At 43.9% G+C, this 18,261-nt stretch overlaps 1 protein-coding gene across 6 annotated transcripts in view; it reads left to right on the top strand.

The window, feature by feature from the left end:
- Positions 1-300: 300 nt before the first annotated feature.
- Positions 301-18,261, top strand: part of GPRIN3 (GPRIN family member 3) — a 32,044-nt gene continuing 14,083 nt past the window's right edge. The window contains exons 1-2 of one of the 6 annotated variants that reach the window (XM_083367431.1): positions 301-933; positions 3,032-3,132. The gene's annotated coding sequence lies outside the window, so the exon portion shown is untranslated. Of the gene's footprint in view, positions 934-1,367; positions 1,528-3,031; positions 3,133-7,965; positions 8,098-18,261 lie in introns of those variants that run through there. The other 5 variants (XM_083367432.1, XM_083367433.1, XM_083367430.1 and 2 more) reach the window with 5 other exon arrangements.

Consider the following 18,261-nt stretch of genomic DNA (forward strand, 5'->3'; position numbering starts at 1 on the left):
ATAAATAAATTTTTCAGAATTAAAACCACTGAAGCATCCCCATGCTCGCATGATGAAAATTCAGACTCTGGGCAACTGATTCCTATTTTATGACCGTCGCAGTGTCCTAGGAGGGTGACGCGATCCTCTCTCTCCACCTTCCGACAAGCAAAGTCAAGGGAGGGAAGCGAGCCAGATTCACTTAACAACCGCATCGCCAACTTAACAACCGCCAGGATTCGCTTAACAACTGTGGCCCGGAAGGTCGTAAAACGGGGAAGCCAGATTCACTTAACAACCGCTTCGCCTTAGCCCCAGAAACGTCGGGCTCCACCGAGGTCGCAAGTCGAGGACTAGCGCTACTTTTAGGGCGCCCAAGGACGAACCGAGCCGGAGTTGTTTTCCCCACCGACGAGAGGAAGGCTGGCGGGGCTCCGCGCCGGCTCCACCTCCTGGCGCGGCGCCGGGGCCTCTTCGGTTCCTCCCCGCCCTGCCTGCCTGCCTGCCTGCCTCTGACGCGCCGGTCCCTTTCGCCTCGTGCGCTCCCTCAGCTCCTCTTCGCCGTTCAAAGGGCGGCCAGGCGGGCGCGAAGCAGCAAGCCGCTCCGAGCGCTGGCAGCGGAAACAGCCGCCTCCCTGCCCCGACGCCGGGCGAGCGAGGGAGGAGGCACCTGCCCGGCCGCTCAAAGCAACCCAACCCCGCCGCTTTCGACTCCTTCAGGGGTGTGTGTGTGTGTGTTTGTGTGTGGTGTCTTCGCAGGCTTGGCGCTCGGCTGGCGGGTCCTCCTGACGCGCGGAGGGCTGCGGGGAAGGCGCGCTCGCTTGAGGAATCTCTCCGCAAGGTCAGCCCGCCTGACGTCTGCGCTGCTGCTGCTGCTGCAGCGGCGGCGGCCACGGCAGCCGAGGAGGAGGAGGAGGAGGCTGCAGCCGGTTCCTCCTGCCCTGCTTGAGAGAGGTGAGGAAGCCGCGACTTGCAGAGCGGCCGAGGCGCTGCTGCTCGAGCTCTGGGAACGACGGGCGAAGGAAAGAGGCGCAACGCCTCGCCGCTTAACGGAGAACCCTTTCCCTGGGATAGGCAGGCGGGACGTGCTGTGGATTGAGGGGGGTCGGGGGTGGTGGTTGTTTTTTTTGGTTTGTTTTCTTCCCTCGCTCCCTTCTCGGGAATTCCTGTTTTACTTCGGAGAAAAATCGGCGTTTCCCAGAGATGCTTGAGTAGAGCCTAGCCCAGGGGTCGGCAACCTCGGCTCTTTTATGACTCGTGGACTTCAACTCCCAGAATTCCTGAGCCAGCATAGCTGGCTCAGGAATTCTGGGAGTTGAAGTCCACGAGTCATAAAAGAGCCGAGGTTGCCGACCCCTGGCCTATCCTGAGCGGCTGGGGGGAGGTGGGGGGTGGGCTAGATGACCTCTACGGGCGATCCCTTTCGAGCGTTGGGATCCTATGAGATCGGCCGGGGCCGGTCTGCTTTGCAGCCTGGCAGTACTTTGGTTGGCAGGGCTAAGTACTCTTAACTTGGGAGGATAAGCGGGCGATTCCTCTGAGCTACAGGTCTTAAAAGAGGCAAGAAAATGTTTTCACAACTGTTTAAGAAGCCTTTCGGCATTTTCTTCTGCTCGGGGTGTAAAACGACGCCTTCTCCCCCTTCTCCTCCTCCTTCCCCCCCCCCAGGAAAAAAAAAACACCCCTGGGGTTTCTATTGCACGTGGGATGGTGGAGAAAGTTTTTTAAAAAAAATTATAAAAAGGATTGCCTTCGTCTTTCCTCTGATTTATACCTGATCTAATCCCAAATAACAGTCTCCTGTTGTCCTTGTTTAAAAATTGGCTTCCTCCCTCCCCCCCCCAAACTTCTCTAGAGAAGGAATTGAAGGACACCAACAATTTTTTTTATTTTTTATTTTTATTTTAATTCCATTTATATCCCGCCCTTCTCCGAAGACTCAGGGCGGCTTACAAGCTTAGCAGTAGCCTTCATTCTATGTATATGCCTGCTTATTAGGGCTTTCACACACACCCCCAAGCGGCATTATTACAAAGTCAGCTTATTGCCCCCAACAATCTGGGTTCACAAGATTTTGCAGGGGGGGGGGGAAGGGAAAAAGAAGGAATAGAACTGAGGCCCGGAGACATGTCATGTGTGCAAATTGTTTGTATTTATTGGGATGGCTGGATGAATTATTCTGAAAATAAAACCCGCTGGCATTTATCCCTCGTGCAAATTCTGCCTTGAAGAGACCCTCCGTTCATTAGGTCATTGGGGCTGGGGATGATGGGAGATGTGGCCCAAAACGGTAGAGAAAGGAGGCACCTACAGACATAGAGGAGTATTCCGGTGTGCAGGAAATCAAAGTTTCCGGCCAGCCTTGATTTTGCCCATTCATAAATGCAATTCACACAAGAACAGATGTTGTTACACACTCAGTGATGGCTTTGTGAGAGGGATGACTCAGGCTTCGTTGTGAGAACGCAGCCTTTCTACGTACGTCTTGGGTTTGCTGAACGATGCCCAGCTTCCACAGGCGTGCAAACTCCAGCAAGATATGGCAGACAAACGCTCCCCAGTAACTCTGTTTGGGAGAAGTGTGCTTTTCTGTTTACCACATACATCTACCTCCCTGTTCTTTAAAATAGCTTTAAACATATTGACTTCCCTCTTCCTGTTTCTAAGGAGTGGTTTGTCTACAGATAACAACAGCAAGCTACACAAGATAGCTGTGTGAAGGTGCTATGAGAAAACAATGAAACCTTGAGGGTTTTTTTAAATCAGGGGGAGGGAAGTTAAAGATCCAAAAAAAAACCCCAAAGACAAAAGCACCAATTCTTTTTGAAAGAATAATAGCATATCCTGTTGGAGCTTTTGACCAAAATTTCTACCAACTGAAAATGTCTGCTCATAGTCCACTAGGAATTTTTCCTGTAAAAACACCATTTTGACATGAATGGAACTGGGTGTAAATATTGGACCCTTTGTCATCGTATGTTTTGCTGCAGTGTGATTAGCTTTTGGTGGATTTTTTTTTTCTTCTTCATTTTATTTTTTTGCCATCCGGTAGGGAAGAGTCATCACCATAGCAACACAACTGTCACAGCCTCCAAATGCTGCCCCGGGAACAGGTGATCAGAAAACAACGCAATAGCCTCAGAAAAACAAAAAAAAACCAGGCTAGTGGCTTTCTTGGTTAACTCTCGCGTTGTTATTTTCGGGTCCTTGGTTGACTAGTTGCGGGGACAGACAGGAAAAGCCTGAGGAAGAAATATTTGCATTTTTACAAAAAATGCTATCCTATGAATTGTCTGTGTTGACCCATATATCGCTTAGGCCATCTTTTTAAGTTGGGAGAAGTGCATTAAAAATTGTGCTGTTTTCTCCTTAGGTCTGTTCACTTACAAACCGGCCCATAGCAAAATACTTTCGCCCTACAGAGGTAGAAACAGGATGAAAGAGAAAAGGCAATGCAGAGAAAGATTTGAGTCTCTGCTCAGTATTGAAGCTAGATGGTGAGGTTACGTTGATCCAGTTGCTGTATTGCTCACCGCCTTGTAAAGAGTGCTAAGATGGTAACTTAGATATGTATTCAGCTCTATGTTTTCTTTGCTTGTTTGTGACAAAATGAAAGCTTTAGGAGTGTGAGATAACGAACCCAAATCGGATTGCTTCACCGTCTGGCCTAATCCTGTCTACTTTGCAAGGGCACTAACATATCAAATAAGAGTTTTTCCCCATTGACTGCTATAGCTTTTCAACCCAGTGTCAGATGACCGCATTTTGGGCACTCGGCAATTGGCTTACTAGTCAGTTGTAACAGACCACATCACATAGCCATGATTTATGACATCTTTGCCAGTTTCCAGACTTTAGGGGCAGCTTCTAGCAAAAAAAAAAAAAAAGTCCCATAGGAATATTTGGATTCGCTTAACATGGCAATTGCTTAAAGACCACCATAAAAAGTTGTAAAATAAGGTCTGGTCCCATGGATGCCTCAACTTATGACAAAAGTCGTATCATGATTTATGACAGGAATTTCAGGCTTCATTACAGTTGTAAATCAAGGACCATTTGTCTTAGGCCTCGAAGATATATGGTAGTGATGCCCCTATACCAGGGGTCTTCAAACTTGGCCCTTTATGTGACTAGTGGACTTCAACTCCCAGAATTCCTCAGCCAGGCATGCTGGCTGAGGAATTCTTGGAGTTGAAGTCCACAAGTCATAAAAGGGCCACGTTTGAAGACCCCTGTCCCATACTTTCGAGCAGCCTCGCTGCCCCCTCACAGAACAGCTAAATGGAACAGGTAGGACTTGATGACTATCGTTCCCCTGAATCTTGTTCTTCATATACTCCAGGGAGCAATCAGCACCAACCAGGAAAGTAACATAGGGTGTTCTCTATTCTCCCATTTCCTGTTCAAAATAAATTCAGTAAAACAGTGGCTCTTAACCTTTTCTTCACCCTCTGCTCCTTTTATATACCTTTTGTGGCCACAGACCATGGCCACAGACCCTCAAGTCTTAACTCTTAACTCTTCGGTATATAAACCAAATAAATAAATAAATAAATAAATAAATAAATAAATAAATAAACAAACTCAAGATTTGAACCATAACATTTCTTCAAGCCTTCTCGGACTCCCCTGTGACAACATTGCGACCCTCCCCCTCCAGGGCCACAGGTTGAGAGCCACTGCAGTAAAGTATGGCTATGTTTGTGACTGATGCTATCATTTTACCACAAGTAAAAAAGAGGGGAGCTGCATCTGGAAAAATGGCAGCAAAAGTATGGGTATTCTTTGTTACCTGTTAACCGATAAAGGAGAATATTGGTAGCTCAGGGTTGAAATGAAGGGTCCTTGGTGCTCTTTGAACTTGATTGTTTTCTTGCAGGTGTTTCATTACCCAAACTAGGTAACATCATCAGTGCTTTTAACTTATGGCAGTTTGGCTTGCTGCAGTCTGGAAATGCAAATTGTCCTTCAGCTTCTGGCATTGCTGCCTTTGCCCTACAGATGATAAAAGGGAGATCCCAGTGATGAACTTGTTGAGAATCTTGGAAGTGATTTTTGCTAAGGTAATTGGTTACTCTTGGGAGGAGAGAAAGAGGTTCAGGCCACAAAGATCCCAGAGTGACCTTGCACCAGTCAGTAACTCCATTCACACAGTTATTTTGAAAAGATATCTGCAAGGAAATACATGGTAGGGATAAAAGCGTGTGTGTGCACGCGCATGCGCACATGCACACGTGTGCATATACTCTGTTTGTGTGCTACCTGAGAGAGAAGCAAGTAGCCTATTGAATTGCTTATGTGCTTTTAACCCATCAAAATAGATTGCGGTCTGTCCGGGGGAGGGGGGGGAAGGTCTAGAGCTAGTTTTGCATATGCAAATTACCTTCCTTTCCTTCCTCCCCCATTTCAGAAAGTAAACTCATGTTTCTACTCCTGCAATGCAAATGAGCACAGTTTGGCATTATATTTACTGAACTGGGTAGGAGATTTCAGAATGACACGGCGATTAGATAGATTTAGTTGCTGTTTCTATCTTGTTCGGAGACTAGTGGTGCCCAGAGCATCAGGAAGATCTAATTCTAGAAAACCTGGAGTCCTAACATATTCCCCCCCCCCTTTCAAATTCTGTCAGCCGTGTGACATGTGAACCAAACAACCCATGCAGGCGTTGGCAGGCAGGGGATGTTTTGGTAAATGTTGCTATGTGCTGTAGATCTCAACAGTGGCATTTGCCACCTAGCTGCCTGAAAGAAATAGAGCTGTTCCATTTTCTGTTGAGTTCTACCCAAAGTTGGAGATTGATTGAACTGCTGGTATGTAAAAGCCTGCCGGTTTTAGCGGTAAGTTCTTTTTCTGGTACAAATAGACGCGGGGATGCAGGAAAGGGAAGAAGGAAATGGACCAAACAATGCATTGTGTCTGAAAGAAGGGAACCCTTTTTCACAGAACTATATCTGAGTGTAGCAATAGCACCAGCTGCACTAAGAGAGCTTTGCTGTGATCACACACACACACACGCCCTAGTGACATGATTGCTGCAGTGTATTAACTATGGGGCTACCTTTGAAGTCTCTTTAGACATTTATTTGGTTCAAAACACAGTTGCTAGCTATAATCTGGACCTTCTCTTGAGACATTATAGCATCCTTAGTGGTTTCCATTTGCTGCTAGGAAGAGGCTGATTTCATTGTTCACATTTATAGTTGTTTAAGTGCCTTCACATGTTACAAGATTTTTGCAGATGCAAACCTTGAGAAAAAAAACACCAGATTGACATGTTGCTATATAAATGCAGCCAGAATGTTGGTGATTTGCATGTTTGCAAACTGCCTTTTCCTTTTCTTTTTTCTTACTTTCTTTTTTCCGTGAGTGCTCACATATTTCCTAGAAACACAGCTGCATGGAAGATTGTCCACTGACTATGGACCCAGGATAGATCTAGGACAGGGGTCAGCAACCTGAAACAGTGAAAGAGCCACTCGGAACCGGTTCCCTCACAAAAGGAAAAACTGGGAGTCACAAAAAATGTGTGCGCATGCATGTACATGCACGCACGTGCAGAACAGGGTTTGACTGAAGAGTGGAGCCAAGGCGAGATATGCATATTTGAATTGATTGGTTGAACTTTTTTAATCCCACTTTTTTTTTCGGGACTGCACATGGCAGTGGACTGAGAGCCACAGGTTGCAGACCTGTGATCTAGGATCTTCTAACTAACGATCATTCATTTAGTAACCGTTCGAAGTTACAATGGCACTGAAAAATGTGACGTATAACCAGTTTTCACACTTATGACCTTTGCAGCATCCCCATGGTCACATGACCAAAATTCAGATGCTTGGCAACTGGCATGTATTTATGACAGTTGCACTATCCCGGGTTCATTTGATCACCATTTGTAACCTCCCCAGCCAGTTTCCGATAAGCAAACTCAATGGAGGAAGCCAGATTTGCGTAATGGCCGCATGGGACAGTTAATAGCTGTTAAGTGATTCACTTAACAACTGTGGCAAAAGTGGGCAAAATGCACTTAACAATTGTCTTGCTTAACAAATTTTGGGCTCATGCTCTAGTCTAATGAATCTACTCCCTGGCATTGTCTCCAGACTGAAAAAGAGACCAAGCAGTAAGATACTATCATCTTCATCCTCCACAGTGAGTCAGTTGTCCATCAGAAGGTCGGCAGTTGGTCGAATCCTGAGTGCCCTGTAGCAGAGTGAGCACCTGTTACTCGTCCCAGCATCTGCCAACCTAGCAGTTCAAACACACGTAAAAATGCAAATAGAAAAATAGGGACCACTACAGTGGGAAGGTAACAGCGTTCTGTGCGCCTTTGGCGTCTAGTCATGCCGGCCACATGACCACGGAGATGTCCTTGGACAAGCGCTGGCTCTTCGGCTTTGAAATGGAGATGAGCACCGGCCCCTAGAGTTGGAAACGACTAGCACGCATGTGCGGGGGAACCTTTACCTTAGAAAATTATCAAGCTTTTTGATGGCCCACTTAATTTTGTTAGGTGTTTGGCTGTCAGATCTGAGCTCATTGCTCAAACACCTAAGTATTTAATTTGCTTTTGTTCCTGATCTTTGCATCCATCAAAGCAACAACCAATAAAATATTTTGGGATAAACTTTTATAATGTTGACACTTTTTTTTAAAGTTATTTTTGAAAGCTCACCTCAGAACAAAAGGAAAATAAATGGTGGAATGGGACAAGATGCTTTCTTATTTCATGATGAAAGGCCCAGTCAGTCATTTGATCTCACTTTAAATATACATTTGAAACTTGGTGGTTAAGATTAACACCCACCCTGGGAAAGCACTTTTTGATGCCAAATTTGCCAAGATTCCCTATGAATACAAATCAGGAAGGATCTCCCAGATTGAAGAAATGGTAGAGGCTATCCTTCCATTTCAACCCACGCTTTTCATCGGTGGTCTGTTGAATGTCATTTAAACTCCATTTGTTTTTCACTTGTTTTTTGCAGACAGCATTAAGAAAGGCTGGGAATCTATAGGCAATACTTGAGAACAAAACCCAGAAGCAAAAGAATTTGCATAAGGCATAAGATTCTGATGTAAAGGCTGGTTTGCCCATTCATGTTTCTCACTTGAAAGGTATGACATTGAGGTATTGTGGTTTTCCTGTAGCCTTTAATAGGATTTAATTTCAGTGTCTTGGAAAAACAAACAATACCTTTGCTTTTCTAAATGTGATTTGAAAAATTCATCAATTCTGCATCCTGTTTCGAGCAGTATCAGAAAGATGCAGGAAATGAAAATTTTGATCTTCTATATTTTTTTTTGGTCTTCCTACCTTAGTTTATCAAGGTATAAAGCCACTGGACAATGGATAAAATTCAGCATCCATTGAACATTCTTAGTTGAAAACAATAACAGAAATTGGATATATTTAATGCTTAAAATCTCTAGTGAGCTCATTTTATAACCAGAGCAATAGATGGTCATAGCTATAGACAGATTGGTTTGTGGTCCCAGAATGCATGTTTTTTTTAAAATTCCATTTATATCCCGCCCTTCTCCGAAGACTCAGGGCAGCTTACAAGCTTAGCAGTAGCCTTCATTCTATGTATATGCCTGCTTATTAGGGCTTTCACACACACCCCAAGCGGCATTATTACAAAGTCAGCTTAATTATTAATTATTATTATTATTAATTGCCCCCAACAATCTGGGTCCTCATTTTACCTACCTCAGAAGGATGGAAGGCTGAGTCAACCTTGAGCCTGGTGGGATGCGAACCTGCACTAATTGCAGGCAGCTGGTGTTACTTAAGGAGGCATTAGCCCACTGCTCCACCAAGGCTCTTATATGTTTGTAGATTAAGGTATTGGAAGATGGCCAGGGATAAGTTAATAAGCAACATTTTATAACTGCAACTTATGTACATAGGTTATGTGTGAAACTACCTGATAATAGTAAGTCTGGATGTTTATCCATTCCATTAGATAAGATTCCTGTCATTCCCAATCTGAAATCCTGAACGGCAACTCAACTGAAATTCTCTAGGGGACTACATGCAGATGCCATATTTTGCAGTCCTTTGTGCCTTAGTGACAGCATGCTAATCAATGCTTCATTTCGTACCTGAAAGACACAATGCAAAGGACCAGTATAAAAATAGACCACAGTCATAGCCATAATGGTGAAAATATCCCAAAGTCTTTTTTTTAAAACACAGCCTTAATGGATTTGTTTCTTTATTATTCAGTATAGAATAGAATAGAGCTGGAAGGGACCTTGGAGGTCTTCTACTCCAGCTCCTTGCTCAAGCAGGAGAACCTATACCATCTCAGACCGGTGATTGCCCAGTCTCTTCATACTGCCCAATGCCAAATGACTCTGAGCAGCTCACAATCCACCAAAGCAATATAGAGAGAGACAAAAGAAGAACAAATCAGACTCAGAAAAACAAAGGAAGAAGAGCAAAATTATATTGAGTTGGGCAACCCCACCAACAACGGACATCCAACGAAAGGGTCCCCAATCACCCAAGGGAGAACAGCCAAGGGTTTGAGGTGTTTTGGATGCCAATAGAGTGAAAGCCAAATGGAGGACCTCATTCTTGAGGCACTGCAGCCAAAAAGGCACACTTCCTGGGTCCTTATGGATGCCATTCTTTAATCAAAAGAATCCAAAGCATGCCAACACTGTCCGTTAAAATCAGTTGGGTAGGCACCTCAGAAGATAGATCTCAAGCAACTAGGCTCTTGATTTTTATGTCTTTATAAATCATAACCAGCACCTTAAATTGCACTGGATTGGAAGTACAAATAACCAGTGCAGCTCACGGAGCAGAGAGGTGACGTAGGTACACTGAGGCATGTCCATTGCTTTCTCTACTGCTGAATTCTGGAGAACAGTAGTTGAAGCTCACAAGTGATCTTCAAAAGCAACCTCATGTAGAGCACATTACTGTATAATAGTCAAGCCAGGAGGTGATTATGGAATGCATGAGTGTCTACAGAGCCTCTCAATCTAGGAATGGAGCACAACTGACACATCACATGAAGCTGTGCAAAGGCCTTCCCAGCTCATTGAGCAGGAACTATAACTGACTATGTGCCATTGTTAAATGGGGAAACACAATCTGTCCAAGGTCAAAAATGGAATATCCCCAGATCTAGGCAACCCAAACTCCCATAGCCATTCAGTTTTGGTAGGACTAAGTCATAGGCAGTTCTTCTCTATCTAGATCTCCAGGCACAGGGACAGGACCTTGATAGCATCAGTTGACCAGTCTGGGGTCAAAAGACATAAATGGGTATCAGGAGCATGCTGGTGATGATTCGAGCAATAGTTATGAAAGACATCATGGCTACTCCTGCTAACGTTGAAAAATATGGATTTGCCTATTCTCTCTCACTCTCTCTCCAGCCCATATGCATAAACAAAAAAAATGATAATACGTATTTTGCATATAGGTAAAAAGACTTCAAACATTGGAGCAGCATTATATTTAAATTTATTTTTTGCACCTCAAGACAGCATATCAAATGTTCCCTCCTATTTTTCCCACAGTAACAACCTTCTGAGGGGTTTGGACTGGGAGAGAGTGACCAACACAAGGTCTCCAACTGGTTTTCATTCCTAGGGAAGGATTAGAACCCATGTCCTCCCAGTTTCTGATCAGCACCTTAAGCACCAAGCTGGCCCTCCAGTTACACTGTGCAATGAATGAAAATGTGCCTTTTAACCAAATTGCCTTAGCCTCCCACATTGCCTGGAAATTGTGGAGTTGCTGTCCTTATGAAGGGCACTAAGGTTGGGAAAACTCTGTTTTGAGTAGTTTATCAACTGATTAAACAATGGACAGCCAGGTGAAATCGTAGCAAGTTTGAATAGATTGATATATTTCCAATCTACTTTTGTGCACTTTGAACTCTACTGGTATTTTGCTGAAATAAAGACTTGTGAAGACTGGTATTGTAACTGTGGAAATTTAGTTACTTATTATATCTGTAAAAATCTTTAGACCAAAGTTAGTAGCTTTGGGGAAGTGAGGAAAAAAAGCCTTTTTAAATTGGTATTTATTTATATATTATCAGTGTTTGTCAAACTTGGCCACTTTAAAAATTTGTGGACTTCAATTCCTAGAATTTTCCAGCCATGGATCTCAATTCCCAGAATTCTCTAGCTTGCTGGCTGTGGAATTCTGGGAGTTGAAGTCCACTTGATTTAAAGTGGTCAGGTTTGACAAACACTGATATAGGTTGCTATAATCTGTTTGTTTTTTTTGTTTAAAATGGTGCTGCCCTCAGAACAATGGTGAGCATTAATCACTTTCCTCAACATAAAACTAAGTGGGAAAGACATTAGAAAGGAGAAATGAGCAAATAGGCAAATTTAGAACAGGTCGCTTGTGAAGAAAACAGATTTCTGCTACAGAAAGATCAATGCTTTGTTTGGAAACATTTCTTTGTCTTCCAAACAGTGAAGGATAGGATAATTAGCTAAATGAAGGAAAGTGCATCTTTACAGTCTGACGGTACTGTGTTTACAAGGCCATTGCACAAAATGATCTTTAGGCATTAATTTGAGAGAGTCATGGAGAAAATCACTCGTGGTATTTGGAGAGCCCTTTCTTGACTGCTAAAAAGGTTGGCTTTATATAGCACTTGTTATATGAATACAATTAATTGGTGAGGCAGGTTCTGAAATATTTAAACCTTTTACTGTGTTTTATTGCATGCACTTTACCAGCTTCAGAAGGAGGGAAGACTGAGTCAACCTTGAGCCGATCAGGATCGAACTCCTGGCAATCGGCAGAGTCAGCCTGCAATATTGCATTCCAGCCACTGCACCACCAAGGCTCTACTTAATCTCTCAACTGAAGCAAGGTCAGTCAGGTGCTGTTGTTCGTTGAAGCCTTTCCTTTAAAAAGTAAGTTTCCGCTCAGATATACACTTTGATATAGCTCCACTTTATTTTTCCATCTAGGTACAATAGTAACTGTGGTCTATTCTAGCATACTTTGGCCAGTTTTATGCAAGTTGCTCCACTTCTAAAGGGCATATATAAATTGCAGAATCCCGTGTTTAAATTAGTACAAGGTTGGGTGATTTGGGAGTAGGAAGTTAATTAGTGGAATACTGCCTTAATCTAAGATTAGGAAGAATTAGGAAGTATAATATTAAGATGGAGTGGGAAAGTTGTAGTTTGGTTCTTTGGAGGCAGTCGTGTTTTTTTCCCCCCTCGGCAATACTTCTATGCAGTTTGAACAAACCAAGCTTTTAAATGAATTATAAAGCAGAACTGACTGGACCAGATCTTCCCTCACTCTGCCATTGGCAACAAGTGGTTAATACTCAGTTTTGCAGTGCTGTGAAAATGTGTGGTACACCTGAGGCTAAATATGTTGTTGATCTCTCCAAATGTATTGTTCACCTGGATTACTTCAATAGATTTTGAAAGAATGTGTTATTAACACATTATCATATTGTATTATTTTATAAAAAACAAGATATTAATTAGACACAATGATTGGGGGATTTCCATGGAAGCTGTGAAAAATGACAGCTGTATAACCTAGTTTGATGCTTATTGGCACAGAAGTAGCACCTTCTTAATTAAGGATGGAATAAGTTTTTTTCTAAGAATTGAGAGTTTTCCTGTAACATAAGCCTACACCCTTTATAATCAGTTAAGCTCAAAATAGTCTGTTAAATGCCAGGTGTTTGTCCTGTTTTTCAGCCCAAAGCAGGACAATCTGGAAGCTATTGAACTACGTAAATTGCTATATGTGGCATGGTGGTCAGTTCTGGGACCTTTTTTTGCTTTTACTTCCACATGTGAATATGACCAGTTTGGTTCACTTTTATCTGCATGAGTCTCACATAGAGATCTTCCACTGCAGTTAAAGGTAATCATTTGTGTAGCCCAGGAAAATAGGTAGTTAAGGAAACACCAACAAAATACAATAAGATCATGATGATGGCACCACAAGAGGGTGCTAGAAATTCCTAAAAGAAAAGGGCACCCCAGTAATGAGTTACTGAGGGCCCCTAGGAGAGAACTAGTAAAATCTACCAGATTTTAATAAAAGCCCGCCAAAAGATAAGGTGTGTGGCCAGGTGAATTTAGTCATCCAATAAGAATTGCAGATGTAATGTAGGAACTGTATAAATATCTGCTGTGTGGACATGCGGTGCACTTGGTTTGAAATGTTAGTCCCAAGTGTAAATTCTTAAACTGTGCAGACATAAAGTTTTTCAAAATGTTACCACCCACCTTTGTATGATTATTTGGGCTAACTTACACTGAGTGAAATGAGCCATCCAGCTTTGGGCTGGGCCAACAGTGGTGATCCCCTTAGAGCAGGGGGGGTCTTCAAACCTGGCCCTTTTATGACTTATGGACTTCAACTTCCAGAATTCCTCAGCCAGGCACGCTGGCTGAGGAATTCTGGGAGTTGAAGTCCACAAGTCACAAAAGGGCCAAGTTTGAAGACCCTGGCCTTAGAGCCTGCTTAAATCAAATGCTTATTTTCTGGGTGTCTGCAGCTAATGCAAGCCCAAGAAAAGGGTCTCCTTTAAGGATGCACCTTAAAGTGCTCCAACACTGGAAGGTTTAAGGAGATTGGACACCCGCTTGTCTGAAATGGTATAGGGTTTCCTGCCTGAGCAGGGGGTTGGACTAGAACAGGGGTGTCAAACTCAATTTCATTGAGGGCCGCATCAGCATTGCGGTTGCCCTCAGGGGGCCAGGTGGGTGTGGCCTGGGTGGGTGTGGCCTACTGGGTGGGCGTGGCTAGAGTGCGTATGGCCTACTGGGTGGGCATGGCCAGCTCTACATCATTGGCATCAAGGGTGCCTATGGGGGCATGGGCAGGAGTGGGACAGATCTGAGGGTCTCTGGCAGAAGGAGGGTCTCTGGGCCAGGGCCAAGGCAGCGGGGGCCGTTCCCTCACTGTTTCCAGGATGGCTTCGTGGGCCGCATGAAACCACTTCGCGGGCCGGATCTGGCCCCCGGGCCTTGTGTTTGACATGTCTGGACTAGAAGATCTCCAGTCTCCTTCCCATCTCTGTTATTCTGTTAAGTGCCCTTTCCTCTCTGGATCTGAATAGCTGCACATCTCTGTTTGACACAGATTTATTCTTCTTTTTCTTTCTCCTTTCCCATTCTGTTTTCCTTCATTTCTTTTTATTTGTTGTTGTTAGTTGCAAAGTCGTGTCCGATCCATTGTGACCCCATGGACAACGTTCCTCCAGGCCTTCCTGTCCTCTACCATCTTCTGGAGTCCATTTAAGCTCACACCTCCTGCTTCAGTGACTCCATCCAGCCACCTCATTCTCTGTCGTCCCCTTCTTCTATTGCCCTCAATCTTTCCCAGCATGAGGCTCTTCTCCAGTGAGTCCTTCCTTCTCATTAGGTGGCCAAAGTATTTGAGTTTTAGCTTCAGGATCTGGCCTTCTAAAGAGCAGTCAGGGTTGATCTCCTCTAGGACTGACCGGTTTGATCACCTTGCAGTCCAAGGGATTCGCAGGAGTCTTCTCCAGCACCATAGTTCAAAGGCCTCAATTCTTTGGCGCTCAACCTTTCTTATGGTCCAACTTTCACTGCCATCCATTGCAACTGGGTAATAAACTTGTTGAGGTTCAGATGACAGAAGTTATCCCATTCAGTCACGACTGAATGGCTTCCTTTTCAGGCTGAGCATATAGGGCTGGTTTCAGTGGCAAACTAAGAAACAAACTTCAGAAAGTAGGTGACCAGAACGAAGAAATGGACAGGGCCAAGACAAAAGCCTAAATGGGTTGAATTTACAGTTCAGCTCACCTTACTTAAATGTCATTTAATTAAATGAAATTAGTTCTCATTTACTTAATTACTATGCACATCTCTCATCTTAAAAATGATAAGTTGGGAGGAATCTTTGGATTGGCCCCAGGAGGAGGGCCTGAGATTATAGGGTGCTATTCACACCTGAAATAATTGGGGGTTTTCCCTTGTATTAAATCAGGGGTCTTGACTCTTTTATGACTTGTGGACTTCAACTCCCAGAATTCCTCAGCTAGCGTGCCTGGCCAGGCATGCTGGCTGAGGAATTCTGGGAGTTGTGCCTGTCCAGGCACGCTGGCTGAGGAATTCTGGGAGTTGTGCCTGTCCAAGCACGCTGGCTGAGGAATTCTGGGAGTTGAAGTCCACAAGTCAGAAAAGGGCCAGGTTTGAAGACCCCTGTATTAAATGCTGACTAACTATCAATTATACATACCTTGTTTTAGAGCTTATCTGTAAAACTCCATACATTTACATAGGCTTATTTACTTATAGCTACAAAATCCCTAATATTTTTAATTTCAGAGGCACCAACAGGGTAAAACAAGGTTGTGCATCACCTAACTGTGTCCTTAAAGATATATTTATTTGGGACTTCACATTTGCTGTGCAACCCACCCACCCCTGCCACACCTTCTTTAAGGGGACACCAACAGGTGTACTAAGTCCACCAAAATTTTCTCTGAAGCATTTTTCTTTAAATTCAAATGTGAACAGCTGTATAAACCCGAGTATTGGGTGAGGCCAGGACAAAAACAATATCTGATTTAATTTCACTTGTACTTGAATCTATAATTAAGGTACTTATTCTCTAAAATATTCTCTCCTTCTGTCTCGTTGAAAATTACTATTTAATGACAACAGTGGGAGATCTCCAGAGCCAAACACAAGATTGCTGGCCTCTATAAGTGCAGGACTTATTTTAAATAGGGCAGCACAAAATGTGATATGGGAAAGCTTAAGGAGAGCTTAAACAACTTTTAAACAACTCTGCTTTGAATACAGGTCAGCCTCAACTTATGACTGTAATTGATCCTGGAATTTCAGTTGTAAGTCATTGTGGTTGCTAAGTAGGACATCATGTAACCTGGCCCAATTTTACAGTTGTTGTGGTGGTCATGCAGTTGTTCAGTGAATAGATTTTACCAGCGGTGGGACTGAAATATGTGAACAACCGGTTCTCTGTGTGGAATGCTGCTTCCGGAAGTCCGCTCTGGGCCTGGGCAACAAAAAATTAGCTACCAGTTCTGCCGAAGTGGTGCGAACCAGCTGAATCCCACCACTGGATTTTACCCAATGTCCATTGTTTTCCCCAGAAACTGGAAGTTTGCTGCTGTCATAGCTTCAGAATTTGGTCATAAGTAACTTTTGAGGGATCCACTGTAACTTCAAACCAGTCATAAGTTGAGGACTACCTATAAAAAAATGACCTTAGAGGCATGATTTAAAAATTTGACTCCTTGTGCTGATGTCCATTTCTCAGCTATTAACCACTATTTGGTCTCACTTTCTGATTTATCAAGTGCAATAGTGTAAAAGTATTATAAAAACATTAGCTCCGTTGATAAATATGAAAGCATTCAGGAGATTAAGAGAAGGCAAGGCCATTTTAGGTTGGTCTTCCCCAATTTAATGATGTCCAGCCAAGCCTAGAACCTTCAAACTGAAATTCAGGGGGACAAAGTAAACAGCTCTTAACTTATTTCTAGTATGAATTTCTCAGCCAGTCAGTCTCACCAAACTAGATGGTGTTCCTGCAACAATATGGAAATAATACAGTGATAATAATACAAGCAAATAACAATTAAAATTTGTTTTCATGTTTATACAGCAGTTACAAAGCAGTTTTTTTATTATTGTTACATTTTCTTTTGTGGAAAAAACAGGGAAAAACCCAAAAGCTGCTTTCTTCCTCCATTTTGCTCCATGCTCATTTGCTTCCTTGGTTTAAAACATTCAAGCACACACATAGCAGTTCATACTATCTGCCCAGCCCCTTCACCATGTCCACCCATCAGCTTTGGCTGGTTGCTTATTAAGAGCTGCAGCTTTACAGACTGGAAAAACTGGATTTGAAATGGGGAAGGTGAATCTGTGCAAGTTCACTGGACTCCAGTTTGCAGAGGCTACCATGACTTAGGCAAGCTTGCTGTAAAAGCTTTAGAAAATGCACACAATATACTGATGTATCAGTTGAGGCTTCACACATTGGTTTACCAAAAGAGTATCACCCTGGATTGGTTGCTGTCACCCAAATGTATATAGAACATCGTAGTGGGTCTTATTACAGGTGGAGATGAAACAGCATACAGGGGGGAGGTACGAAAACTATCCATAAGGCGTTCAGAGAACAACTTGCACCTGAACATCGGTAAGACAAAAGAGATGGTGCTAGACCAGGGCTTTTCAACCTTTTCACCCATTGTACCTCTTTTAGGATATGGCAACATTCAAGTACCACCAGTCGCCTAGCAAGGTGTCAAAAACATGATGACCAAAAAAAAGGGGGAAAAAGTGATGAAGTACAGGTAGTCCTCGACTTACAACAGTTCGCTTAGTGACTGTTCGAATTTACAATGGCACTGAAAAAAGTGCCCCCCAAGCCACAGCCAAGCAAGACGCCTGCCTGCCCGCCCAGCGACGCTCTTCCTCCTATCCGAGGTTTTCATTGTTGTGAGCATTTCTGCTGAGGATTGGCAGCGGGGGTGGGGTGGGGGGTGTTTGGTTTTTATTCCCCCCGTCTTCTGAGTGGTTGCAGCAGGTTTCGGTCACTTCACATGACCCTGGGACACTGTGACTGTCATAAATATGAATCAGTTGCCAAGCATCAGAATGTAAATCACAAGACCCTGGAGATGCTGCAACATTCCAACTGATTGGCGCTTCTGGGCTCAGCAGAAGCACCAGGATCAGTGCCGAGCTCCAGCTGGAGCCTAGCGCTGATCCTGGTGCTTCCGCTGAGCCCTGACAGCCCTGCAGCTCCAGCCATCTCTCGCTCAGGCTTGTGCGGTGCTGCCACCGGTTCAGCTCATTGCCCTCCCCTGCTACCACTTTTCTAGGATGGTCGCGTACCACCTGCCAGGTGCCAATGTACCACAGGTGGTACCTGTACCACTGGTTGAAAAGCCCTGTGCTAGACTTCCAAAGGAAAAGAGAGGAACCTGCCCCACTTTACATCGGGGGGGGGGGCTGTGTGGAGAGAATTTCCTCCTTTAAATTCCTGGGAGTCTACCTCTGTGAAGATCTTACCTGGAAAGTCAATACAACCCAGGTGGCCAGAAAGGCCCAACAGAGACTCCACTTCCTCAGGGTTTTGCAGAAGAACAGGGTAGAACAACAGCTAATGACCTTCTTTTACCGGTCTACTGTAGAGAGCGTCCTGTCGCACTGTATTGTGGTTTGGTATGCTGGCCTGACAGCCGCGGATAGGAAAGTATTACAGAGGGTGGTGAGCACAGCACAAAACATCGTGGGCTGTCCCCT

The sequence above is a fragment of the Vipera ursinii genome, assembly GCF_947247035.1.
Source record: "Vipera ursinii genome assembly, chromosome: 7".
In the NCBI taxonomy this organism is placed as follows: Eukaryota; Metazoa; Chordata; class Lepidosauria; order Squamata; family Viperidae; genus Vipera; species Vipera ursinii.